At 38.5% G+C, this 12,324-nt stretch overlaps 1 pseudogene; it reads left to right on the top strand.

Moving 5' to 3' along the window:
- The first annotated feature begins 4,923 nt into the window (after positions 1 to 4,923).
- LOC125930412 (60S ribosomal protein L37-like) lies at positions 4,924 to 10,293 on the top strand (annotated as a pseudogene).
- The last annotated feature ends 2,031 nt before the right edge of the window (positions 10,294 to 12,324 follow it).

Here is a 12,324-nt window from a genome sequence, read left to right as displayed (position 1 = left end):
AGAGAGCGCGTGCGGGGGAGGGACATGGAGAGGGAGTCCCAAAATCCTAAGCAGGCTCCAGGCTCTGAGCTGTCCGTATCAAGCTGGACTCGGGGATGGAACTCATGAACTGCAAGATCATGACCTGACCCGAAGTCGGAAACTTCACCAACTGAGCCACCCAGGCGCCCCTAACAGATGAAATATTTAAACATAATTCTTTTAAGGCTATCATTGCGTAGTGAAACAATTAAAGAAATGTTATGAATTTCATTTTAACAAGAACCTATAGAAATGTATCTTTTACTTCATCTTTGCAAACATTGAGTGGAACTTATCTAAAAATAATATGGGAGTTTGAGCAGTGAAAGTACAAGGGAGACAAGATTGGCCATGCTTTGATAACTAATGAAGCTGAATGAAGGATATGTGAGGTCTCATTATTCTATTGGACCTATTTTTGTACATGTTTAAAATTTTCCTCAATAAAATGTATTAAAAAAAAAAGTCAGATCACACTGTAACTGTAAAGCCAGACAGATCTTCCTAAAGGAAAATCTGCTCATATCTGTCCCTTCCTCATAAACTCTGGTAGCTTCCATTGTTCTCAAACTTCAAAAAAGTTAACTGAACTCCTACGACCACATAGATTGCAGCTTTCATGTGCTTATTCAGCTTCACCTTGAACTAGGTCCTCCTTTATTCTCTAAGGTTTTCTAAGTTAATTTACTTGGACCTCCTGTGACATGCTTTTCATCTCTGGGGTCACATTTTCTCTTCTCTTTTGAACTTCTTTTGTTAACCTCTAATCCCAGTTTTTCAGAAATATATATTTTTTAACTTATGGTTTCTCTTTTTTCGAGTTCAGCGTCCATATTTTGTCCATGAATCTTTAACCTTGTCTCATACAACTTTTATCTCTTCTTTTACCTTTGTTTTCTTCCAACGCTTTTGACTTTATTGCTATCACCAAGTAAGTATGAAGCATTTGAATTTATACTGGGAATGGTAGTGCTGATTTTGCTCTTGCTATTTTCGTTTTTTTATTTCAGTCATCCTTTGTCCAGTGTATTGTGACATGTGATGTTGAGTCTCTGTTTTCTTTTACTGACAATGAAAATGATTTTAAAACTCTTTCATTTCATCTAGTACATTATTTCTAGATGTACCTCCTTCATGTACGTTTTCAGGGCAATGTTTCCTCATCCTAATTTGCAGAATCATGTCATTAGTTCTGACTTAGATTTTAGATTGTGTACATACAGATGGACTGAGTTGGAAATTTTCAGCAGAGGTTTACTAAGGAATGCCCTTTGGAATACCACTTCTAAGATGTAAGGAAAGCGGGATCAAGCAGAGAAGTTGAATTGCAAAGCAGCTGAAAACGACCTCAGCTGCACCATAGTTTACCCTGAAAGCAGTCTGCTAAGGAGGTAAGCATTCCAGGTGTCGTATACCCATCCCTACATTAATGTGAAAAGACAGTTCTGGGGTGGATGCAGCATTGAGACCTCGGTAGCCCATGTGCTATCAGTTGGGAGATTAGATACCTTTATGGTATCTTTATGGATAGCACATCAAAGGGTCACTACTCTCCTCTCAGATCCATTTACTACTTCTGGTAATTTCAAGCTGTCTGGAAACAACTTTCTCAGAATTCTGGTTTGTCTCATCTTCTGGGGAAGCTTAAAAGTTGAAGGTTAGTGGAAGAGATTCAATTCCCTGCTGCTCCAGCTGATTTAGAAACTCATCATCTCCTTCCTTTAGATTCCCCATGCCTATGGACGGCACCTCTGCTGTTCTGTGTGGCATACCTGGTGAAGTGATCCAGACCTAAGGCCCTGGTCACCACGTCCTTATCAGGCCATGGCTACTGCATTTTTTCATTTGTCATCAAAATTGGTCAGGGTAGTACCAAAGATACCACCAAGAGATCAAAGATAAACCTAGACCAAACATAGACCTCTTTGTCCTGAGACAGAACAGTAGACTTTTCCAGCTGATCAGGGTCAGTTACACCAGACGACATTTTTTCCTTTGTATGTTGTACTTTGGGCATGGGATCCTGACGTGATTGTGTGGCAACCATAGCTTGAGGTTCAGTGGAACTCTAACTCTCTCCCTTGGTGGGAGCAATTTCTTCTTTGGGAACCAGGATGTACAGATCAGAGTTCCTCAACCTTGCCTCCACTGACATTTTGAGCCAGATAATTCTTTGTTTTAAGAAACTTTTGGTACATTGCAGGAGGTTTAGCAGCATCCCTGGCCTCTAATCACTACTTACCAGTAGTGTCTTCCAGTTGTGACAACTAAAAATGTCTGTAGACATTGTCAACTGCCCCTCATTCCTCCCAGGAGGAAAGGCAAAATCATCTCCAATTGGCCTAGGCCCACAGAGATGAAATTTTAGGGAATGAGAAGCACATATTCCCCAACTGTCTCACTGGGAGTGACAGTGCCACTATCCTTTGGTTCCAGTACCCATGCATCCTACCATTTGGGAACAGAATAGTTTTCACTGGTGTGGGGTATGTACCGTGTCCTCATGGAGAATGGCACAGGGTATCTTGTCTAAGCTGACCTGTAGTTGCCCTTTCAAAAGACCACCCTTAACTCTATTTGTCCAGAGCCTCAGGGAGATGGTGGGGGTGGAGGACAAGGGGAAAAAATACTTAGTGAGTCTGTGGACCTAGTAGGCACAATGTGAGCTAGACCTTGGCCAGGACTTAATTTATTACCAAGTCCAATTACTCCTGTTTAACAGAGGCACCATGATGACATTTGGAGACCTGGATTATTGGTATGTGATTCAGTCCCTTTATTCTAGAGCTAAAATCCCTATTCTTCTCTCCTAACACATAGTTGACAGGCAGACAGTCGTGAGTTTCTTTAGAAAAGCACTGGGGGTATCACTAACATCTACACCTCTGTTCATGTTGTAGAATCCTTCCTCATGGGGACTTGATGCCTCTTCTTCGGTCAGTGGATTTCAGTCATAGAGTTTGATCATGTCTGGAAACTGGATCTGAGAATGTGACATTTTACTGGGGAGGCTGTGGTTAACCTCTTCATTGTCCATCTTCAAACTTTTTTTGTTGTATATATTAAGCAACATTCCTATTGGCTTCTACACTTTTTTTGTGTGTCTCAGAACATTGTGTTCTATTTTTTCAATAGTTCTCTATGGGTCAGGATCACAGGCTGCTCCTCAGACCTTGCTATGCATTATGGTAATTGTTCCCACCTGAATTCTGGTGGTTAAGGTCTACCAGCTGGACTCTATTACCTCACGATCCTTATTCCTTTCAGGGACCTCTGTTCCGAATCAGCGTTTTCTACAATGATCCTAGCCAATGGTGGACAAACGCCACAGAGCTTCTCAGTGACACCTGCTAACTCTCACTAACATGTTCCTTTTTGCTTTGATAAATGGAGTGTCCTTTGGGCACTCCCACTGAACATAGTTGGTGTGTGGGTTTTTCAGCCTTTCCTAGTAATAGAAGTTACAGCATTCCCTCCACCCCATTTGAGCATTTGGTTACTGTTATGAATTGAATGCATGCCCCGCCCCAAATTCATATGTTGATGCCTGTAACTCTCAATATGATGTTATTAGGAGTTGGGGCCACGTGAGGGTAAGGCAAGAAGATAGCTGTCCACAAGCCAGGAAGAGGGTCCTCACCAAGAAATGAATCTGTATGCACCTTAATTTTAGACTTTCCAGCTTCCAGAACTGTGAGAAATAAATTTCTTTTGTTCCAGCAGTCTGCGTAGCCTGAGAAAACTAAGACTTACCTCTTCCTCCAGCATGTAGCTTAGGTGATCACTTTCTCCCGACATCCAAGACCATCCTGGTAGCTTATTAACACTGTGTCATGAGGTCTCTGCCAAAATATTCAGTCTCCTATTATGGGAGAACTCTTTGTTATCCGACTTTATGCCTGTCTCCTTAATCCCCCACCCAAAATGTTCTCTCCTCTTTCTCTGGTATATGTTGCCTAGATGCCAAAGCTTCTTTGGAGTGTGTTCCTTTTCCTTCTTTAGCAAGCCCAACATTGCCTCAACTGGGTTATGCTGATATTTGACTCAAACTGTGGGTCCAGTGGCCAGGTAGGGAAATAATGGTGCATTCTTTAGGGCAGAGCATCATGTCTTTCAAGGCAGAGACCTCTGCATGTCCTACAAGCAAGGGTCAAGAGGGCATACTAACATTTAAGCAAGAGACTGAGATGCTTCCTGTAGGTTCAGAGGGCTCAGGGAGGTCTGAAGTTTTAGAGATTTCAAAGTCATAAACTAAGATGTCCCCATCTTAGATCTCAAGACTCCATTATTTACCTACCAGTGCCTAATCATGGTGGAGCAAGCTTGCCAGAGTTGAGAAGGCAAACCTCTCTAGAGGTTTCTGGCCTTATGATTAAGTTCTGGGCCTGATCTTCCTTTTTTTTCTGCCCTTTAGTTGTAGGTGATGGGGATCTCTTTATAGGCAGCCAAAGAAACAACTCTCTGACTTCCATCTTTCATCTTAAGTTGGTGATTATTCACCTTCAGCCTTTCATTTCTTCCCCTAGTGCATCCGATAGCTCCTAACAACAACCATCTAATTCCATCATTCTTAAAAATACTACTTTCTGCTGCATCTTCCAAATGCTTGGGATATCCATTACATTCCTCCTGCAGGCATCCATGCCCGTTTACCGCCAGAGGGTTTCACACTCGCCTTCCTAGAGAATATCAAGGGCTACCGGTGTTCTGTTCACCATCAGAGATGGGATCTTCATTATTATCTGGCTGGAAGGTGAGGCAAGCCTCCAATTCTCACTTTAGAGTTGGCTCCCTAGAACCTTTGCTAATGCCAACTCCTCAGGCCAGGATTCCTGGACACAAAATGCAGTAGAGATTTCTGTACGGGAAGTTTATTGAGAGCACACACTGAGCCACACCTGCATGGCTATGAAGGAAGTGGGATTGGGCAACGAAAAAAAGTTGAACTGCAATTCAGTCACAGTGCTTGGGTTGATCCATGGGGAGCTCCAGAGCCAGTGTGGCTCCTTGAACTCATCCCAGGTGGAAGCAAAGAAGTGTAAAGCATTTATTCACCACCATTTCCCCAACACTTAAAATTAGTTTTATTGTCTATAAATAATAACTTAGTCAATAAGAGGAGAAAAAACATTTACACCCTTATAACAAGTAAAATAAAATTTTAAAATAACATTATTACAGGGAGTCAAGATTTTTCTGAATATGCAAGAGAATGGAGGAGAGGGTTAGAGGACATATAGAAAAAAAAAAACAAATTTAAAAACCCTTTTAAAACTCTCTTTTTGCCCAACATCTGATTCTTTAAAAGCCCTTGCTACATCTTTTGTATCCTCTTATTCTGGTTGCAGACTTAGCCCTTCTTGGCTAAGAACATCCTCTGGAGTTTCTATCTACATCCCTAGTTTCCCTATTTCTTTTTCACATGGGATAATTTGACTCTTTACGCTTTTGCTGTTTGCAGCAAAATATCCATTCAGTGATCTACCTTACTAGTCAGGGATCTTCTTTGGGATCCATCCAACTTTGAAGGCTAAAGATTGGAGATTATAATTCTTTGTATTTAATATTTTCTCCTCTCATGTCTACCTATATGTTAATTATAGCCCTCAAGCATTCCCTATCAGTGAAAATAAAATCTTTTAATTTTTAACTCAAAATGACCAATAGTCTGTATTGTTTAAAGAATAAAAATCAGCATACACCAGTATCAGCTTAACCAAAGGCTGCAACTTTTTTTTTAATTTTTTTTTATTAACGTTTTATTTATTTTTGAGACAGAGAGAGACAGAGCATGAACAGGGGAGGGGCAGAGAGAGGGAGACACAGAATCTGAAGCAGGCTCCAGGCTCTGAGCTGTCAACCCAGAGCCTGACGCGGGGCTCAAACTCACGGACCGTGAGATCATGACCTGAGCTGAAGTCAGCCGCTTAACCGACTGAGCCACCCAGGCGCCCCAGGCTGCAACTTTTAAAACTAGACTGGGCAGGACAAGTTCAGAATCTATCCCTTGGAAGACGCTGCATTTCTTACAGTAGAATATTTTAAACAAATGTGTTTCAAAAATGAATATTTCTAGCAAAACTTTGTTTAGAAAAAATTAGTGACTTCACTGCAAATATATACATTTCAGTCAAATGGTGGATGATGCAATGACACACACTGAGACTCAGTTTAAAAGGTGATTGCACGTGAGAGTGCTATGTCATCTTTTGGATGTTGAAAACTATCATCAGATTTCTGCCTGTCTGTTTACTGAAGAAAACTGGTAGGAATATTTATTAACCTGTAGGTGAGCTCAAGTAGATTATTTTTTATGCTAGGAGAGAAAATTGGAAAGTGCTGGATGGACTCATGATACTGGAAACTTGTGGGAGAAAATAATCAACTGGGTAGATAAGCAGTTCTTCGTAGCATAAGCATAGGCACCTTGTCAATGGTCTCAGATGATTTTTTTTTTTTAATTTATTTTTGGGACAGAGAGAGACAGAGCATGAACGGGGGAGGGGCAGAGAGAGAGGGAGACACAGAATCAGAAACAGGCTCCAGGCTCCAAGCCATCAGCCCAGAGCCTGACGCGGGGCTCGAACTCACGGACCGTGAGATCGTGACCTGGCTGAAGTCGGACGCTCAACCGACTGCGCCACCCAGGCACCCCTCAGCTGATTTTTTAATACCCCTTTTTTCATCCTTTCAGGGCCACAGGTAAGCTACATTAGCACTTCATTGAACTCATCCAAGGTTTTCTTTTCTGAATTATTTACCAATTCAAAGCCAGCTTCTTTTTGCAAGGGAAATGCATCGAGGAGGGAAAAAAAATAAATCTATAATATCTAGGACCATTCCAAGTAATTTGAAAAGAATGAGGACTTTGCTTTCTTGACTTACACCATCATTCTCCACACAACGATTGTTTCACCCTTGATCTACTGCATTTGTCCTAATTTTGACAATAGATTCTAAAAATATACCGCTTAAATAGGCAAGAATTCACCACAAAACCTGATTGTTTCACTCTAAAAACCTTAGAGATTATGATGCCTATGGGTTTGAATCAAAGTCTAAGGATAAACATTCTGGAACAAAAATTCCACTCAAATTCTGTCAGGTTATTTTATGTATATGGTTATTTCCCCAAACATGCTGAGATTGGGATATGCTTAAGAATTTCATAAGATGAAAATTATTCAGTTTTTCATTTTTAGCAAAGCAAAATATGTCTCTGTGCAGTTAATAGTTGAAGAAAAAATAATGTGCTTACTTATGTATCATAAAATGTCAAAGTTCAATCCAGTAGCAATGAGTAATTCAGGCTTATTCTCTGAAGGATATTTGCAGACATTCATCAGATCCCTGTTAATGTTTAGCATATTAGGTATTTATATACAAGGTTTACTCTTGTTAAACTTCTTAGGCACCAGTAAGATATTCCTAGGTCCTCCCAGGAAGAGAAAAAGTCAGTACAGAATCAAAAAAACAGAAATTATCTGTTTGGATTTTCCTTTTTTGTTTTTTTTTGTTTGTTTGTTTTTTTAACTAAGATATAACCCCCATCCCCTGAGATTATATATTAATGAAGTCAATACATATAGAGAATTTTTATTCTCTTGCACTAAATGAAAATTTTATTTAATGGTAGTGAATGCTATAATTGAGATTTTAGTTGGTATTTTAATTTTATTTAGAAAAACACTTGTAGTGCTAATTATAGTGTAATCAAAGCACTGTTCTAAGTGCTTTATTAATATTAACTCATTGAATCTTTTGCACACTGAGATGGACAATCTTTTATATCCCTATTTTACAGACATGAAACAGGCACAGAGCAGTTAATAATTTCCTGAAGGTCACACAGCTGGTAACTGACAGAGACAGAACTCAACCTAGGCATTCAAGTCTCTTGAGTTCATACTCCTAACCATTACACTATGCTGGATAGTAGAAAGATAAATTATAAAGCTAAAACTTATTAAATAGTTTTATTTTTCAAATTTATAACAAAATAGCAAGAATAAAAATCAGTTTAAAGGAACTCTGTATCTCATTTACAATTTCTGTCTCCCTCCCTATCCTACATTATCCTCAGTGATTCCAGCATGTTCACTGCCAACCCATAATATCGTACAGTCTTAGGCCTAGTATATTGACTTTATCTTTATCAGGCAGCAAAGATTTAAAAGAAAGAGTCTTGGAACTGTGCTCTTGAGTTTGCGTCCTGGTTCTGCCATTTAGAAACCATGTCACTTTGCAAGTTATTTAACCTTTCTGGGCCTCTATTTGAATTGCTGGGAGGATTAAACGAATTAAATGAAGAGCACTTACATAATGAGCAGGTCAATATTGTTCTTTTTATTATTTCTCTCATTAGAAGTACTTAAGTCAGAAGAGTGTTGCAAGTTTTAATTCAAACCTTCTATAGTTCTTAAAAGCATCTCCCTCATTGCCAGGTGCCTAGTAGTAGCTCAGCAACGAATGTGTTTCTATTGTCCCAAGTTCAGATCTTTCTATCTCTCTTTCCTTGACCGTGGCTATCTAACTGGGCTCTTTCGCTCCCAAATTTTCAACCCATTTTTGCAAATCAGTCTTATTTCAAAATCCAAATTTGGATTATACTCTATCACATACAGAGTAAAATTTTAAATTTTAGAAAGCCATTCAGTGTCCCGTGCACTTTGACTCTAGCTTCTTTTTCCTGCTTCATGTTCTTAATCTTCCTCATTTATATGCACTGTGTTCCTGTCACACCAGAGAAGTCACTTATCCAAGCACAGTTTTGTACCTCGGTGCTGGTACTCATGCCTTTCTTTCTACTTGAATATCGTGTTGAGCACAGGCCCCACCAGAAGTTCTCTATGGCCCTATTCAGTTCGTGGGAGACAATTTATTACTCTTTTAACTGTGCTCCAAAGGTACACCACTTACAGTCTTCCAGTAGTTCTGATCACCCTCCACTGTATTTTATAATAATTAGTTATATATCTATTTGTGTCACTATGCAGGAAGTAAATGCCCTGTGTCCTTGTCTACACCAGAAAAAAAAAAAAATGCCTGTTATGTTGTAAGTTCTCAAAAAATAACATACTCAAAAAATATGGATTGAACACTTAATGATTCTTCAGGAACAATTTGAAAAAGGTAGCTATGTCAGAAATACAGAAGGAAAACAAAAAAATTAATATTTACATTGGAAATTGGTTGGCATTCAACTTCTAAAAACAAATTTGGAAAATAATATAAAGCAGATACTCAGTTAATGGGAGCAAGATGGAAAATGTTATTGCCAAACCATATTTAAGAGTAATCAAGTTCTCTAAATTGAGCATAAGTCTGAAGCATGATCAGGTTAACAAAAAAGAAAAGACCAGTGTTATTTTGCCTCAATTGAAAACAGAGTGTGGGGAAATTTGTATTTTTTCCTTAGAGAGCAGGGTGACTTTATTCCTTCCATTAAGCCAGTTTTGTGCCAAACATGAGCCAATGACTCAGATCTTTATTGATACCTCTTCTCTCATTGAGTTTATTTATCCTCTGTTTTGTGCCTGCCTTTCTCTGCCCCTAAGTGGTTGCTCACTCACCTTAAATTTTGTGTTAATGAACACCAGTGTAATTGCTCTCCTTGTATTAAATGTGTATTTCGAAGAGCTTTATAGATTTAGAGACTTGATTAAAGATAAACTAAGGGTTGAATTTCCCTTAGACTCACCATGCAAGAGGTTGATCAGTCAGCGAATTCATTAAGTATAGAATATATGTCAACCACTATAGGATGCAGCATTGTCATAAGAAAGGCATAACTTGGTCTCATCCATAGAAACTAGTTGGCGAAGGGGGCATCATCACTTGGAAAGCAGAGAAGTAAGAATCACACATTGTGCCACTGCCGTGGCTCTAAGGCATACCACCTGCATAAGTCCACCTGTGGCAAATGTGACTATACTGCCAACTGGAAGAGAAAATACAACCGGAGTGCCAAGGCTAAAAGACAAAATGCCACTCGACTGGTCGAATGAGGCACCTGAAAATTGTATACCGCAGATTCAGGCGTGGATTTCATGAAGGAACAACACCTAAACGCAAGAGAACCTTGTTGCAGCATCCAGTTCATCTTAAGGATTTCAATGATTAGTTGATGAATTGCACAATAAATGGTCTGGTTAAAAAAAATAAATAAAGGAGGGAAAGGAAGAAGGAAGGAAGTCACAGTCATTGCCTACGTGGAGCACACATGTCCAGGTAGTGGGAATGTGTGTGCAGACTTTGCGATGACAAAACAATGAGGGACTGTAGAAGCAAATAAAAGAAGTCAGCATTTTTGTAGAGAAAACAAAGAAATACATAAGGCTGGAGATAAGTTCAAAATAATCTTAAGTCTTACAGCTGACATCAGCATTTTGGACTTGTTCCTAAAGTTCTATTTTCCTTCCTCCTACAAAGGATGGATTCTCCCTGAATCTATCAAAAGTCATTCACTCTTCTTATGCACTGTATCCCATCTCTTTTAGCATACCAAAGACTTTGTTCCTACAATCACATATGTGCTCTCTCTCCTAAGTCATTTTTTCATACTGGATTATTCCTATAAAACACTCCTTACAAACTAAAAGGCCATTTTTCACCAGCCCATCTTCCCTGCCCCATTTTTCTGCACCCCGTACAGAGTATCTCATCCCAGAATTTGTCTATACTCACAGTCTATACTTCCGTGCCAATCTATTTTAACAGATACATCTTAACATAATTCTATCAGGATTTTTCCCCCATGCTACACTAAACCCACTTTGGCAAAGTGATCCGGGACCTGCATCAGGCATGTTGCAGCTGATGCAGTAGCATTTAATAACTCTGCATCTCTTTAAATTTCTCAGTCAGATCTCAGACACGAGTCCACCTGTATATTCCTAACTTTATTGAATACATACAAAAATCTCTAAGTGGTTTCACTGAAGCCATTGTCACAAGTCTTGTAGTGAGATGAAGAGATTGTTGGTGCTCATAACATACCAACAATTTTCTTGAATCCTTTTTAATGCCCCTCCTTTACTCTTCAACTCCTGAAGCTTTGATGCTCTAGAGAGAAGTACAGGTTTCAGAGTTGTCTGACAGGTTTTTAGCCACCTACATTTGACATTTCTGCATGGTTGTCTGCCTTTGGAATGTACACTCTCTGATGTAAATGGCTCACATAAACTGAGATGAGAAATCATTTTGATATCACTTTTATATACCTATGTATCTTGAGATGAATCACATTTTTTCATTTAGAACAGAGAATCAGTCCACTTTGGGGACTCTGAGTTCAAAATTTATTCTGTGTCATGAAATTGCTAGGGAGTTAGTAGTTGAGAAAGTGAGGCCACATTTTCTTTTCTTAACAGAAGAGTTCAAATATAGGTCCACAGACAACAGCATGTTTGCTTTACTCCAAGTCTCTTCATGCAAGTACAATAAAACATAAAGATGAAAAAATAAGAAAGAAAGAAAAAAAAAAAAGATGACTGTTCTGCACCTGACAGAACCACTTTTGTCATGTGGTTAAGCCTATAAAAGACTGTACTTCCTAAAGTATGTGCACACCTGCTTTCTCTGGGAGAGCCAGGCCTTGGTATGTTATGCTAGAGAAAAAGATATCCTGCAAAGTAAACTATAAAAAACTGAAAATATTGAAGAGGAAAATAAAGATAAAATAATGAATAAAAATATGGATATTATATTTTATAATCAGGAAGGAAAGAGAGCTTATACGCTCAAGGATTTTTCAACTGTGTTTTTTCTTAGTAGCAGAGCCCAATATACATTGCATTATAATTTACCATTTATCTGATAGTAGAAATGAACATATATATGGAATTATATAATAATTTATATTTTATCTGTGAAAGTATTTTACATGTTGGAAAATCAGTCTTATATTTGAGAACACACCATTTTTGATACTCTTATAAGGGAGAAAAACTAGAGACAGTTCTGCTATAGTATCATTCCAAAAGTTACATAATTTCAATGTTTGTATAGTGTCTCTAAATCATTAAAAAAAATAGCAGATTATAAAATGTCACATAAGAGTTCTTCCATATATACTTATATTTCTCAACAATACTCAGTTTAATTATGCTAAATTTCCTTATAAGCCTCAGAGATGCTGTATTGATAAGAATAAAAATTTATTGCTGACTCAATTTTAGATATGGTATATACAGGTGATTGATATTTTCCATCCATTACATAATTGCGTGGTTATTATGGAATATTGCAAACCTACTATTACTTACAAAGTAACGATTTTTCCAATTCATTTCTCATTTCTTT

The sequence above is a fragment of the Panthera uncia genome, chromosome A2, assembly GCF_023721935.1.
Source record: "Panthera uncia isolate 11264 chromosome A2, Puncia_PCG_1.0, whole genome shotgun sequence".
In the NCBI taxonomy this organism is placed as follows: domain Eukaryota; kingdom Metazoa; phylum Chordata; class Mammalia; order Carnivora; family Felidae; genus Panthera; species Panthera uncia.
This window is presented reverse-complemented; position numbering and strand designations above follow the sequence as displayed.